At 38.4% G+C, this 13,462-nt stretch overlaps 1 pseudogene; it reads right to left on the reverse strand.

Moving 5' to 3' along the window:
* Positions 1-5,523: 5,523 nt before the first annotated feature.
* Positions 5,524-13,462, reverse strand: part of LOC114034845 — a 19,399-nt pseudogene continuing 11,460 nt past the window's right edge.

Here is a 13,462-nt window from a genome sequence, read left to right on the forward strand (position 1 = left end):
GTGTGTGTGTGTGTGTGTGTGTGTGTGTGTGTGTGTGTGTAACTCCCAGGATCAGATTAAAAACCCTCTGGTATTCAAAGCCCTTCATGAACAAAACATACCTCCTATACCTTTCTAGTCATCTCATACCTTATGCTTTTCCATGTTCTCTTCATTCCAGTGACATTGGCCTCCTTGCTGTTCCACACATAAGATACTCTACTTCTTGGTTGGACATCTTCTCTGGTTTTTCCACATGCCTAAAATAGTCTCCCTCATCATCTCTACCTCCTGGCTTCTCTGGCTTCCTTCAGGTCCCAACTAAAATCTCATCTTCTACAGGAAGTTTTTCTGAATCCCTCTTAATTTTAGTGCCCTCCTACTTTTCCTGTATGTAGTTTGTATGCACATATTTGTTTGCTTGTTTTCTTCCCCATTTGATTGTAAGCTCCTTGATGGCAGGGACTATCTTTTGCTTTTTTTATCCCCAGAATTTAGCACAATACTGGCACATAGTAGGTGTTTAATAAATGTTTATTGACTGACTGACTAGTATTGAGCAGTGTCTTATATGAAATGCATTCAATAAATATTTGTTGAATCATTTAAGAATGGATGCGAGAGACCAAGTAGACCTAGCTAATTCTTACCATGCTTATACTTTCTATATTAAGGAGAATAATATTTAGATAGATAATGGGGGGGAGGAGAAGTGCTTAATGCAAATTGGAAACTCCAGACAAATGAGGAAGAGTTAAAAAGAACTATTCTCCCCTCAATTAGTTCATGTTATTATGCGCAGAAGAACTACAATTATGGGTACTGGAAAAAAATGGAAACAGTGATTTATGAAATAATGCAGTAGAGATGAAACGTAAATGTCTTTCCAATTAAAAAAAACAGAAGAGTATAGATTCTTCAAACTATAGTCTTGGCAAAATTGGCAAGAAAAAAACATTACTGAGAGTATAGTTTAAGATTATTTAGAAAGAACCCAATAAGGTAGTTCAGCCTGGAGCAAAGCAGTATGATATCAAAGCTTTAATAATGAAAGAGTTCTCCAATGGTGAAAGAAAAAAGATGAGAGCAGAGAAATGAGGGCCAAATCTTGATGAATTGTTACAGGTAAGAGATAGGAATAGGGAAGAATAACCAATTATGGTTATGACAAATTATGGGTCAATAAGAACCCCATGTGGGGGGGGTTCAGAACATCTCATACAAGAACAGATCATACTTAACTTACTTCATTTTTTTCAAAGCATTACTTAATTTGTAGTTAAGGAAATACTGTAGTCATTGTATAGTTAGATGTTAGCAAGACATTTAACAAAGTCTCTCATATCTCTGTTATTAAGATGAAAAGATGTGAGTAAGATGAAAGAGCAACTTATTTGATCATAGATACAGATCATACATTTAGAACTGTAAGGGATCTTGAAAGTCATCTAATACAATATGGTTATTCAACAGGAGGAGTAATCATTTATTTATAAAGGATGCATGACTTTCTGAAGATCACACAACTGCTAAATGACAGCCAGGATTTGAACCCAGGTTCCCTGACTCCAAGCCATGATATTATCATTCCACTATACCATACTGACTACAGTATATCAGATTTGGAATGTGTTGACTGACTGGAACCAAAGAATGATGATTACTGAATTACTGTCAACCTGGAGTAAAATTTCTAGTGGATGGCCCCAGGGATGTCTTTAATGCTGTGTTGCTCAGCTTTCTAATTACTAGTATAAAAGCATATATGGCATGCTGATGAAATTTGCCAATGACACGATGACATGAGAGAAAGCTAACTCACTGAATGACAAAATAAGGATTCAAAAAGATTTCATCAGGCTTGAACAATAAACTGAATTCAGTAGGACGAAATATAATATGGAAAAACATTGAAGCCTACACTCAGGTTTGAAAAAAATCAACTGTATAAGTAGAGGGTAGAGGTAATAAGGCTAGATAATAGACCACGTGATGAAGATGTGTTTAGATGGGGAGAAGGGTATGTGTTAGTGGACAACAAACTCAATGTTATGAGTCAACAGTGTGACATGACAGCCTAATGAGGTAGTCCAATCTGGAACAGAGCAACGTGACATCAGAGCTAAAATATCTAATCTTTTAGGTCACATTAATAGACACATAGTCTACAGAATAAGGGAGTTGAGAATCCCGCTATATTCTACCTTAATCAGAACACATCTCCAGTATTGTGTTCAGTTTGGTCACCAAACTTTAAGTTGGGTAAACAAGTTGTGAAGTGACTAAAGATGGCATCAGAAAAAGACTGGATGAAGAAACTAGAAATTTCTAGGCTAGAGAAGAAAAGTGTTATAGATCACATAATGGCTGTATTGGAGGGCTATCCTGTGGAAATGGGATTAGACATGTTTTAATTGGTCACAGAAGAACTAAATGCAATGGATAGAAATTTCAAGAAACATTTAGACTGGATATAAAGAAAAAACCTAATAAGTAGAGTTGTTTGAATGTAGAATGGACTTGTAAATTATTTAATATGTTTCTGAACCTTTGGAAAATCTTCAGGCAGAGGCAAGATAGCTACTTGTCAAGGATGTCATAGATGTCCTATTCAGGCACTGGTTAGACCAAATGATTTCTGAAGTTGCCTCCTATCCTCAGATTCTATGATGATTCAGTAAAATTCCCAATAGACTTTGAAAGTATTTCTTTAAGAAAATTGACTTTTATTATAGTTATATAAATTTGGGTTAATCCTTGTATTCAAGTGAGAGGTTAAGAATAGAGAGGCACATTTAGGAGTTACTCAATCATGAAATATTTTTTAAAGTGCCTATATCATGTTCCAGACATTGTGGCAAGTGCTAGAGATAAAAAGACAAAAATTAAACAATTCCTGCCCTCAGGAAGTCTATATTCTATCAGTGGAGACATCATGTACATACACATATGTGTGCAAATATATACAGGTGCACATAGATGTGTATCATATGTGTATTGTGTATCCACATACATGCAAGTGTGCATACATATATACATGTGTATACATATACATATGCATATACTTACACATACATATATATACATATATATGTGTATATATATTACAAGCCACATACAAAGCAAAAACAAGGTAACCTTGAGTAGAAAGGTCCTATCAGCTGTGAGTTATGAAAAATGAGGGAGCAGGAAAGATCTCCTGTGTGACATGAGCTGAGTCCTGAAGGAAAGTGGGGCTGAAGGGGAGTGCATTAATCCTCTTAAAAGTGATATTTGAACCTTTGATAATAAGAATTCTCCAATGGTGAAAGTGAAGAAATATAACAGCAGAGAGCTGAGGACTGAATCTTGGTGAATTGCTATCATTGAGAGATAGGAAAAGTGAAGAGTAACCAGCAGATGAAACATCAACAGAATAGTCAGAGGGCTTAGACAAGAACCAGGATAGCAGAGAAACTGAAGTAAAAAACAGCTTCTAGAAAAAGTGATGGTCAACAATGTCAAATGTGAAAAACAGAACAAGAATTATGGAAACTGGGAAAAAACAGTAAATTTATCAAGAAAAAAGTTATTAATGACTTTGAAGAGAACTTGCAGTAGAATAGCCTGATGGAATCTAGGACTTAAGGAGTTTCAAAGGTATGCAGATGGTAGATATAGGTCACAAATTCAAGAACTTTGGCAGCAAAAGGCAAAACAATAAAATGTCAACTAGGTGATAGATAGTAAGGTCGAATGAAGGTTTTCCAAGATGGACAAGATTTAATTGTTTGAAGCTGAGAGGATTGCATCAAAGGAATGTGATACTTGAGAGACACTAGACAGAAGGAAAAAAGGTATGAAAACGAGGTTCCTCAGGGATCAGGAAGCCATGTTATTCATTTCTTTCCAAGTAGAAGCATTGGTGGTTTGGAAGAAAAGCAGAGGAGAGCTTATACAAAAGTAGAATAGATGGTCCCTTATGTGTTCTGTCTTTCCCTTCCCCAATCATTGGATGGGTGTTTGCCTCAGTCACACTGAGACTTGTTAAAGACCTTAAATTAAAAAAGTCAATGTCTCCCACTACATCTGGAGCCATCTTCAGTCATCCTGATCTGTATTTTGCCACTGGATCCAGATGGCTCCAGAGGAGAAAGTGAGGCTGGTGACTTTGCACAGCCCTCCCTCTCTTAAGTGCAATTCATTTGCATGTCACGGCATCACTTCCCTGACATCATGGTCCTCTTCAAGAACAAAGGGCAAAAAACAACAACAACCTCCCCAAATATCCCACCTCACAGCTCAACTAAATTTGACTAAGGTACCAAAATTTCCAGTTACAACAGTAAAAATGGCTATATTCATCCCTGAGTCTTTTTTTTTACTCTAAATCTCTACACATGGAATATTCACCTCTTTTCTGAGTCTCCATAGTTTGCCAGTTTACCATTTGAAGAACCACATCCTACATGAAGGCCTTTCCCAAGCAATCCAGTTTATGTTAGTCCATTTCTTGTATGAAATTTGATATCACTGGCTGTTCCACTCATTTGTGTGCTCAAGTATGCTGTTCTGCCCTTTTACTTTCCTGTGTGTTATCATATCACTCAAACTAGATGATAAGCTCCTAAAGGTCAGGAGCCCTATCTCACTTTGCTTTTATGTCCTCCTCAGGAGCTAGCATGGGGTGGATACTTAAAAAAAAAATACTTATTGAACAATTGGTTGTCAGCAGGGTGCATGCACCAAGTGCCCAGCTTTGTACCAATAACAAAGCCATGGGAACTAAGAGTGGTGTAGAATAATCTACCTAGACTTTGGGGTTTGTTCCAGTTGGTCTCTGTCTATAAGTTGATACAATCCTAATGAAACTGACAAAGGACTGATGACATTTTGGAAATAGAAATGGAATTTTGGATATTGCAGCAGAGCATTTGTCACCTCCCTGGCTGATAACAGTCCCTGTTCCCTTTGGCTAAATTTGGATCAAATGCTTGCTAAGTATGCGAAGCCAGCCAGAACTGCATTGTACCTCTATTTTGTGACATATGAGCTCCCTGCTTTAATCTCCCTTTTACTGTATAAAAGAGGATCTGAGGCTGTTAGACTTCAATCCAGTGATTCATGCAGCTGGCACACAATGGATTCTACCTCTCTCGTCACTGCTACACAATATCAAGCTAAACAAAATGTCTTAGAAAGCTACAGTACTTGCAGTTAGCCTGTCACAGCTTCTCTCCCCTCCTTTTTTCCCACTAAGCAAAAAGAGCCTGAATGCCCAGCACCTGCCTTTTTACTGACATTTTCACAAAGGTAAAGGAATGAACCTTTTGTCAATTCCAACCCAACGATCTGTTTTGAAACAATGAAATGAAAAAGCCTGGGCCGTTCTCCTTGCTACTGGATTACAGTGCAGAGGATTAAAATAAAGGACACTTGATTTTATTGATTTAATGAGGATGTGGGCTTTTACAGGAGCATCCCTTGTGGCAAAGGAACAAGGCGAGTTGGCAGGTACCTCCAGTCAGGCACTTTTCTCTCGTGTTTTTTTTCAGTGGTGCTTGTTTACGTGTTTGGTTGTGATGATGACCCACAGTGTTCCATCCTGGGCTGCAGGAAACAGTCAAATGCCTGCAATGATTTCTGCCTGTGTCTCCTGACAGAGAGAAAGGGAAAGAGACACTGAGGGGCTGCAGCCCAGTACTGCAAGATCAAGGACTGTAAGGGAGCAGACAGGAGGAGGCAAACCTTTGAAAAAGCAGACCCGTATCAAACAGGGAAGGAGAAGGAAATGACACTTTCTACCTGTACCAGAAATTATGTGTGAAAGCCATTATTTCTTAGCACAGTTTATTTCACTCAAGATTCCCCCTTCTTTTCCCATCAGCACCCTCCCCCTCAGATCCCCACTCCCATCCCCCACCCCTCCTTCTCTTCTTCCCTAAGTTTGAATAGTGAGGTAACCGAAGGAGTTCAGGCATGGTGTTTTGCTGGGGACTGGTCCTCGCCCAGCTTAGATAATCTTTTTTTCTTTTGTCTTTGTTCTCATCCTCTTTAGGTTTTCTTGTGATATTATTGACATTTTCATATGGTAATTCTGCATTATAGGTTTGCTTCTTTAGATTGGCTAGCTCTTTCACCCATACAGTTGGACTCTATTGTCCCTTCTCCCCTGTGAAAGGGACATTCCCCATTACCTGCTGACAAAATTTAGGGACTTCTACTTTTAATCCACAAATAGATGCTGGGCTGGTGCTAATGAGCATGAACATGGCAGCCTGCATTTGTGTTAATGCAAGCACATGTCTGTATACACTGTGTACATTTATTTAAATGTATTTATATAGTCCATCCATATATTAAACACCCCCAATTCCCTGTGGTATTACTGTCTCTGTGATTGCTAGCTTAAAGAGAAACAGTTCCTAAGAGCATATGGTTTCCAAAACACAGCCCTTCCCCCTCCTGTTCAGTTTACACAAAATGAGCTGCTATACTCCCTCCCCCCAAGGCTCCTTTGCTCTTTGCAGGCAAGCAAGTCTGAAACCAGGGGGCAAAATCATTAGTTCCCAATTATCTTAAGCCATGCAAGATAACCTCTCTCTCAAGGGCTGGTGGTAAAATATGCACATGGTTTGGATGTCTAGACAGTTATGAAATATAGGTGTAGGGCTCCGCCTATGCATAACAGCCATGCATCTCAAATGAAGTGCTTTTATTAAAGAAGTATAATAACTGGGATAACTAATTACGTCAATACCACATAGTTAATTAAACCCATTATAGTTACTATTCCCATGGAGGGGAGGTCAAACAAAGCGGCCATCCTCCTGATTCTCCTGTGCCAACAAAAGGGAGAGAAATTAGATAAAAAGCACAAGGGCTTCTCTCCTCTTCAGGTTTTTGTTTGTTTGTGTTTAAGTTGAATAACTACTGAGTATGGCAACCCAGAAGCCCTAGAAAGGGAATGAGACCTTCCTTCCTTGTGTCTTTTCAAAGGAGAACCTTATACTTTACCGATGTTTCACATAAATGAAAACCAACTGATTGCCTGTTTGGTAAAAGAAGGAAGGGAAACGAGATGCTAGGAACAGCATTGATTGAGTGATCACTGGCTATGTATTAATATCTTTCAAGTAAACATGAACTATGTCGTGTTTGGAGCAAGGTTGGATTTTGTGAACTTGAGGTTTGGATGTGGTGAAATTAGATTTCGCAGTAGCCCTGTTTGTGCAATCCAGCTCTCAGGTAAAGGTGGGAGAGGGATGTCAGGCTGAAGCATTGAAGTTCACTAATTGAAAGGCTATGCAAAGATCCTGTATTCTGCAGTTTCAACTATAAAAAAAAATCCTCACAATGACACTTGAATATAAAGTATGAAAGCTAACTTGAAAAAGATTTCAGGGATTCTGTTACATAGTCACTCAGTGTTTCCTGGGAAAGCCGTGTGGGGGAGAAGAACACACACACACACACACACACACACACACACACACACACCCTTCACACAAACAAGAAACTGATCTCTAGAATGCCCATCTCTGGAAAATAAGACGAAGATATTTTGATCCTCCTTGTCTGAGAATTTGCCAGGTCATTATATCACTGTCACACCTTCTTCTCAAAGCAGCTCATTGTACATCAGAGGGATTTGCATTTACTCCTCCTGATTAACAAAGAAAACTTTGTATAAAAGAGCTAGGCACTGAGACGTTCAAATGTAGCCAGCCTGACCCCCTGCAGAAGAAAGCAGACAAGCAGTAGAGAGAAGAGGTAGATGAGGAACAAGAAAGAATGCTTTGATCCCAATACAGCACACACAATGTAGCAGGCAACAAATGCCTGCAAACTCTGACCTTAACTAAGCAAAAGTATGGTACAGAGTCAAATAGCAAAGAGCAGTTTAAAGCACAGAGCTCTTTAGGGACATTCATCCTTGGTAGCTTAATAAAATAAACAAATAAAAGAAGAAAACATCTTCTTTTTCAAGAATCCTAATCTGCAAATTATAGGATTATTTCAACTAAAATAGCTGAAAACTTATTTTTTCTGTGAGTACATGACAGCTTAAAACAGGCAAACAATAACAATAACAAACAACACAGTCATCTAGAAAACTGAAAGTCAAGATTTACTAGGGCATAAACCCATCCTTTCCTTTGCCCAATTTTTAAAATTACTTATTTAGGCTAGATTGATGGAAGAACTTCATAACAATGAGCCAAGTTAAACTAAGGAATGGATTGTCAAGGAAGATAACAGAATCTTCCTCCTCCCAAAATAGAATTTGTTTGCAATGATTAGTAAAAATGCCAACTAGAAAGTGGGGAAATGAAATAGATGACCTTTCAAGGTCATGTCTATCCATTCATCATGTTTTTGTGGTGGTGGTGTTGTTGTTGTTTTGGCCTGGCTCATGATTTTATTGAATTAGAGAACTCCTCACAGAAGTTGATTGGCAACTATTATAAAACAGTCCTAGAGAATTGCTTGGGGGCATTGAGAAGTTTTACCCATAATCACAACGTTAGTATGTATTGGGGGCATGACTGGAACCCAGGTGTCCTAAACTCTAAAGCTAACTTTCTATCTGCTACGCCATACAATCTCTTACATTATTGTGTGAATTACTTAAATTCCATTCTTCTCTTTCTGGACAATGATACTTTCTTAACTTAGTCAACTCTATTCATCTAATGTAATGGAACAATAGATAATCAAAACTAAATTATCCAAACTATTTTTGGAAAGGTGTTTTCTTTTCAATAATTTGGAATAATTTTCAATAATTTGGAAATGCACAGTGTCAACATCCATTGCTTGCTTCAGCCATCCCTTCCATTTTTTCATGAGCCAATCAATACATGAACCACTCCTACAGAATCTGTGCAGAGAACCAATTCCTGACTTAAGGTAATAATAACTGACAAATATAAATTGTATCACTAGGTCCTCACAAGGGCAGCTAGGTGGCCCAGTGGATAGAATGCTGAACTTTGAACACTGAGAAAGACTCATCTTCCTGAGTTCAAATCCAGTCTCAGACATTTACTGGCTGTGTGACCCTGGGCAAGTCATTTAACCCTATTTGCCTCAGTTCCTCATTTGTAAAATGAGTTGGAGAAGGAAATAGCTAACACTCTAGTATCTTTGCCAAGAAAAGCCCAGATGGTGTCACGAAGAGTTGGACATGACTGAAAAACAATTGTACAACAAAGATCTTCCCAATAGAACTGTAAGTACCATAGTTGTTATCCCTATTTTACAGATGAAGAAATTGAGGTAGAAAGAAGTGACTTGTCCACAGATATACAGCTATTAAGTGTAAGAGATGAAATTTAATATAAGGCCTTCCTGACTCCACATTGAGTGGCTTGGCAACTATACTATCTATCTGCAAGACAGTGAAAAATATAGTTTAATTGGGAATTAGAAGGCTTGAGAGCAAATCTGCTAACTTTTAAAGAAATTAATCGTGTTGGGCCTCAGTTTCATCATGTGTAAAATGAAGGAGTCGGAAAACATGACCTCTAAGATATTTTTATCTCTAACTCCATGACTTTGTCATCCTTTCTACCCTGGTTGTTTTTCCTTTGTTCTCAGAGAGGACTATAACATCAGGAAGATGATGCTGTGACTTGCAATCTGGTTAATTGAGATAAAAGTATCTAATACGGATGGTGAGAAGCAAATGAAAATGATCATATGCATTAAGGAAAAGGATAGATGGATATATTGATAAGAGAGAGAGAGAGAGGGAGAGAGGGACAGATGATAGTTATATAGATACAGATAGATACAATTTCAATATTGAGATAGCTATAGGTAACTAGTGATATAATCTTACACAAGTAATTTAGTCTTTTAGACTTTCTGTACCTTAAAAATCTGGCACTTTAGTGGGACCTTAGATGACCTCAAAGATTCTAATTCTAAGACTATATGATTTTTATTTATAATTTTTGTACAAGTGGAAATCAAACAAATCAGCATAGTTTATATGCACTAAGAAAATAGGGAATGAAACTTTTATCGTTAGCATATTTGAGTGTAATTCTTTCCAGCTCGCTGGGTGGCAAGTGATCTTAAACAGTGTGGAAACAGTTGTGCTCTGGACAAAAAAAAAAAAATCGGCAGAGGAAGAGCTACCTGCACAGCCAGAGCAACAGTGTAACATGGACACACACGGACCTTCAGCACCCACACTCCTGGATCCCTTGTGGAGGGCAGGGCCCAAGGCATGGAAGAAGGCAGCATGTTTTTCTGGTGGTTCTGCTGTAGCAGTTTTAGCACTTTTGGCCCATACCATGGAGCTTCTCTCTAGGCTAAAAATCAGTAGAGGAAAGATGTTTTTCTCAGTCACTGCTAAGGCTGCAGGCACAGCCATGGATGTGGCTGCCAAAAGATTCTTACAATCACAAAATTGAAAAAGATTTTAAAGGCCATCTAGTCCAATTTCCTACTGAATGCATATACTTTCTCTATAGAATATTAATACATGAATAGGTGTTGATAAATACATGAAACTTCTGTATAAAATTCCCAGCAAACACATGGTTGATATCTTGTGCTTCTAAGTAGCCTATTCTACTCTCAGGCTGATGTAATAGTTAAGAGGTGCATTCCTTATATGAGCCAATCAACAAGAATTTATTAAGGACTTACTATGTACCAGGCTCTGTGCTAAGCCCTGGGGATAAAAAAAAGGCAAAAACAAGAAATTCTTTGCCCTTTAGAAGATAATGGGGGAGAGGCCATTCTCTTAACTATTCTGTGTAAATTAAACATAAGCTGAGAGGGAAGGCACTAGCAGTGGGACCACTACGAAAAGCCTCTTACAGAAGGCTCATTTTAATTTGAATCTTAAAGAAGGCCAGAGAAGCCAGAAGGTAGAAGTGAGGAGAGAGAACATTCCAGGAATAGGAGCCAGCCAGTGAAAAGGCAAGAGTTGGTAGTGTTCTCTGAGAGAAGGGAAGTATAATATAAAAAGACTAGAAAGAAAGGTTGGAGCCAGGTTGTGAAGGACTTTAAATGCCAAAGAGATCATTTTATATGTGATCCTGGAGGTAACTGGGAGCCATAGGAATTTATTGAGTAAAGGAGGTGACACGGTCAGATCTCCACTTTCATGATATCAGTTCAATAGCTGAGTAATGGGTCAACTGATGTGGGGAGAGACATAAGTCAAGGAAAATAAAGAGAAAGCTGTTGCAATAATCTAGGCGTGATGTGTTGAAGGCCCTCACCACAGCAATGGTTGCATGAGAGCAGAGAAGAGAATATATAGGAGAAATGTTGTGAACGTAGGAAAAACAAGACAGGACAAATTTCCACCCATTGGTCTTACGCTATGTTTCTGCTCTCAGGTCAAAACAGAAAATAGTGATACCTTCTTCCTTGGATATCCCTTCAGATATGGAAAGACAGCCATCATGTGCCACCCATGTCTGTTCTTCTCCATGATCCACAGACTCCATATTTTCAACTGGTACTTGTATAACCTATTTTCAAGTTTCACTATTTTGTTCATCTTCCCCTGGGCATAGTGCAGGTTGTCTCTATTCCTCCTGAAATGCCCAGATCTGAGCACAACACTATTGCATAACCAAGAGGATACTACTGCTTATGAATACCAAAATTCCCTAGGAAGAATATAATAATGAGGCTCAATATCATTTTAAAGCAATTTTACAGTTTGAGATTCCTAGGAATTATAAGTTTATATTTTGAGGTTGGTAAAGGGATCATAGAGCCCAGAAATTTGGTATTAGAATCCTAAAAATAAAAAGGGAAGAAACAAAGCAATTAAGTACAATCTAGAACAATAATCAAGCCACTGCTACCACCTACAAATAACTACTGAAACACATAGAGTAATGACAAAATCAACTTACAGCTGCCATTATGGGTGGAGCGAATGACTACCGCAATGCAAACACACACTTCTTTACACCCAAAGGAAAACAGTCATATTTTTGGCTTTTCAACACTTGCCTGTTTGTGAAATTCTTTTGGTTTCATGGTTGATAAAAGCACTTATTGTGGTTGAAAATAATTTTCCTGTCTGTAGATAGCCTTTTTCTTCTTAGTGGAAATGCTACATGTGTTCAATGAAACATACCATCAGTTCAAAGTCAAGGATCTAGTCAAAGTTTTGAGGAGACTTCCTCCTGGGATGGAAGAATTCTGCAACAGTGCAGAACTGATCAGTGTGGACAGGTATGAATGCTTGGAATGAATGGGGGTTGCTGGAACTCTACATGCACTTGAGAAAATTTGACAAAAGAAAACCAAAAAACAATCAAAATTCAGCTCTATGAAGGAAATGGAGGGTTTCTAGGAGGAAAAAGAAGATTGCCAACAAGTGGCTAGGACGTCATTAGTTACTTCACCATCTCCCTTACATTGTTCTCTTTTCTCTGACACTGGCTCTCACTTCTAGTAGAATTCATCTGAGTTAATGATCAATCAATCAATCAACAAGCTTTTACTAAGCACTAATCAATCAATCATTCAATAGGTTTTTACTAAGCACCCAGGCAATGTACCAGGTACTGTACTAGGTACTAAGGATACAAATAGAGTGAATGAAAAAATCCTTAAAGCGCAAAGAGGCTATATTCTAATGAGAGAGACCAGAAAGACATTTACACTATAAATAGAAATAGAATAAATACAAAATAGGTTTTAAAAAAGAAAGTATTTTGAGAAAGAAGTCACTTGTAGTTGAGGGAACAGGAAGGGCTTCATGGAAAAGAGTTATGCCTTGAAGGATGATCAGTATTGCATAAGGAGAAGAGGAGAGAGTACATTCTAGGGATACTGTATGGTGGTTGTTGTTGTTATTTGTCCTTTATTCTCAAAGAGATTCATGACATCAGGGAAGTGATGCCATGACATGCAAGTGAATTGGATTTAAGCGAGGGAGGGCTGTGAAAAGTCACCAGCCTCACTTTCTCTTCCAGAACTATCTGGATCCAGAGGCAAGATATAGATCAAGATGACTAGAGATGGCCCTGGATGCAGTGGGACACCTTGGCTTTTTTAAACTAAGGTCTTTAACAGGTCTCAGTCTGACTGAGACAAACACCTATCTAGTAATTAAGGCTAGGTAAAAATGAGGCAGAGAATGGGCCTCTTTTACCTACTCAAAAAAAATCAATCTGGGAGGGGAAGACCTGGCCAAAACAGAAACAATCACTATTTACATTCACTCTGAGCCAATCCTGGCCCAAACAATGACCAAGTGGGGCTTGGCCTGGAACCTATTGTTGGCTTTAAGGCATGTCCTTAAGAAAAAAATCTAGCCATAAACCCCAGGATACCTTGTGAGATTTCAGTGGTCAAAATTTATATTCCTTTGGACAGAACACCCACAGGTAAGGGTATGATACCCTATGTGGACAGAGGGAAAGGAATGGAAGGAAGGAAGGAAGGAAGGAAGGAAGGAAGGAAGGAAGAAAGAAAGAAAGAAAGAAAGAAAGAAAGAAAGAAAGAAAGAAAG

The sequence above is a fragment of the Vombatus ursinus genome, unplaced genomic scaffold (assembly GCF_900497805.2).
Source record: "Vombatus ursinus unplaced genomic scaffold, bare-nosed wombat genome assembly UNPS02009132.1, whole genome shotgun sequence".
Taxonomy (NCBI): domain Eukaryota; kingdom Metazoa; phylum Chordata; class Mammalia; order Diprotodontia; family Vombatidae; genus Vombatus; species Vombatus ursinus.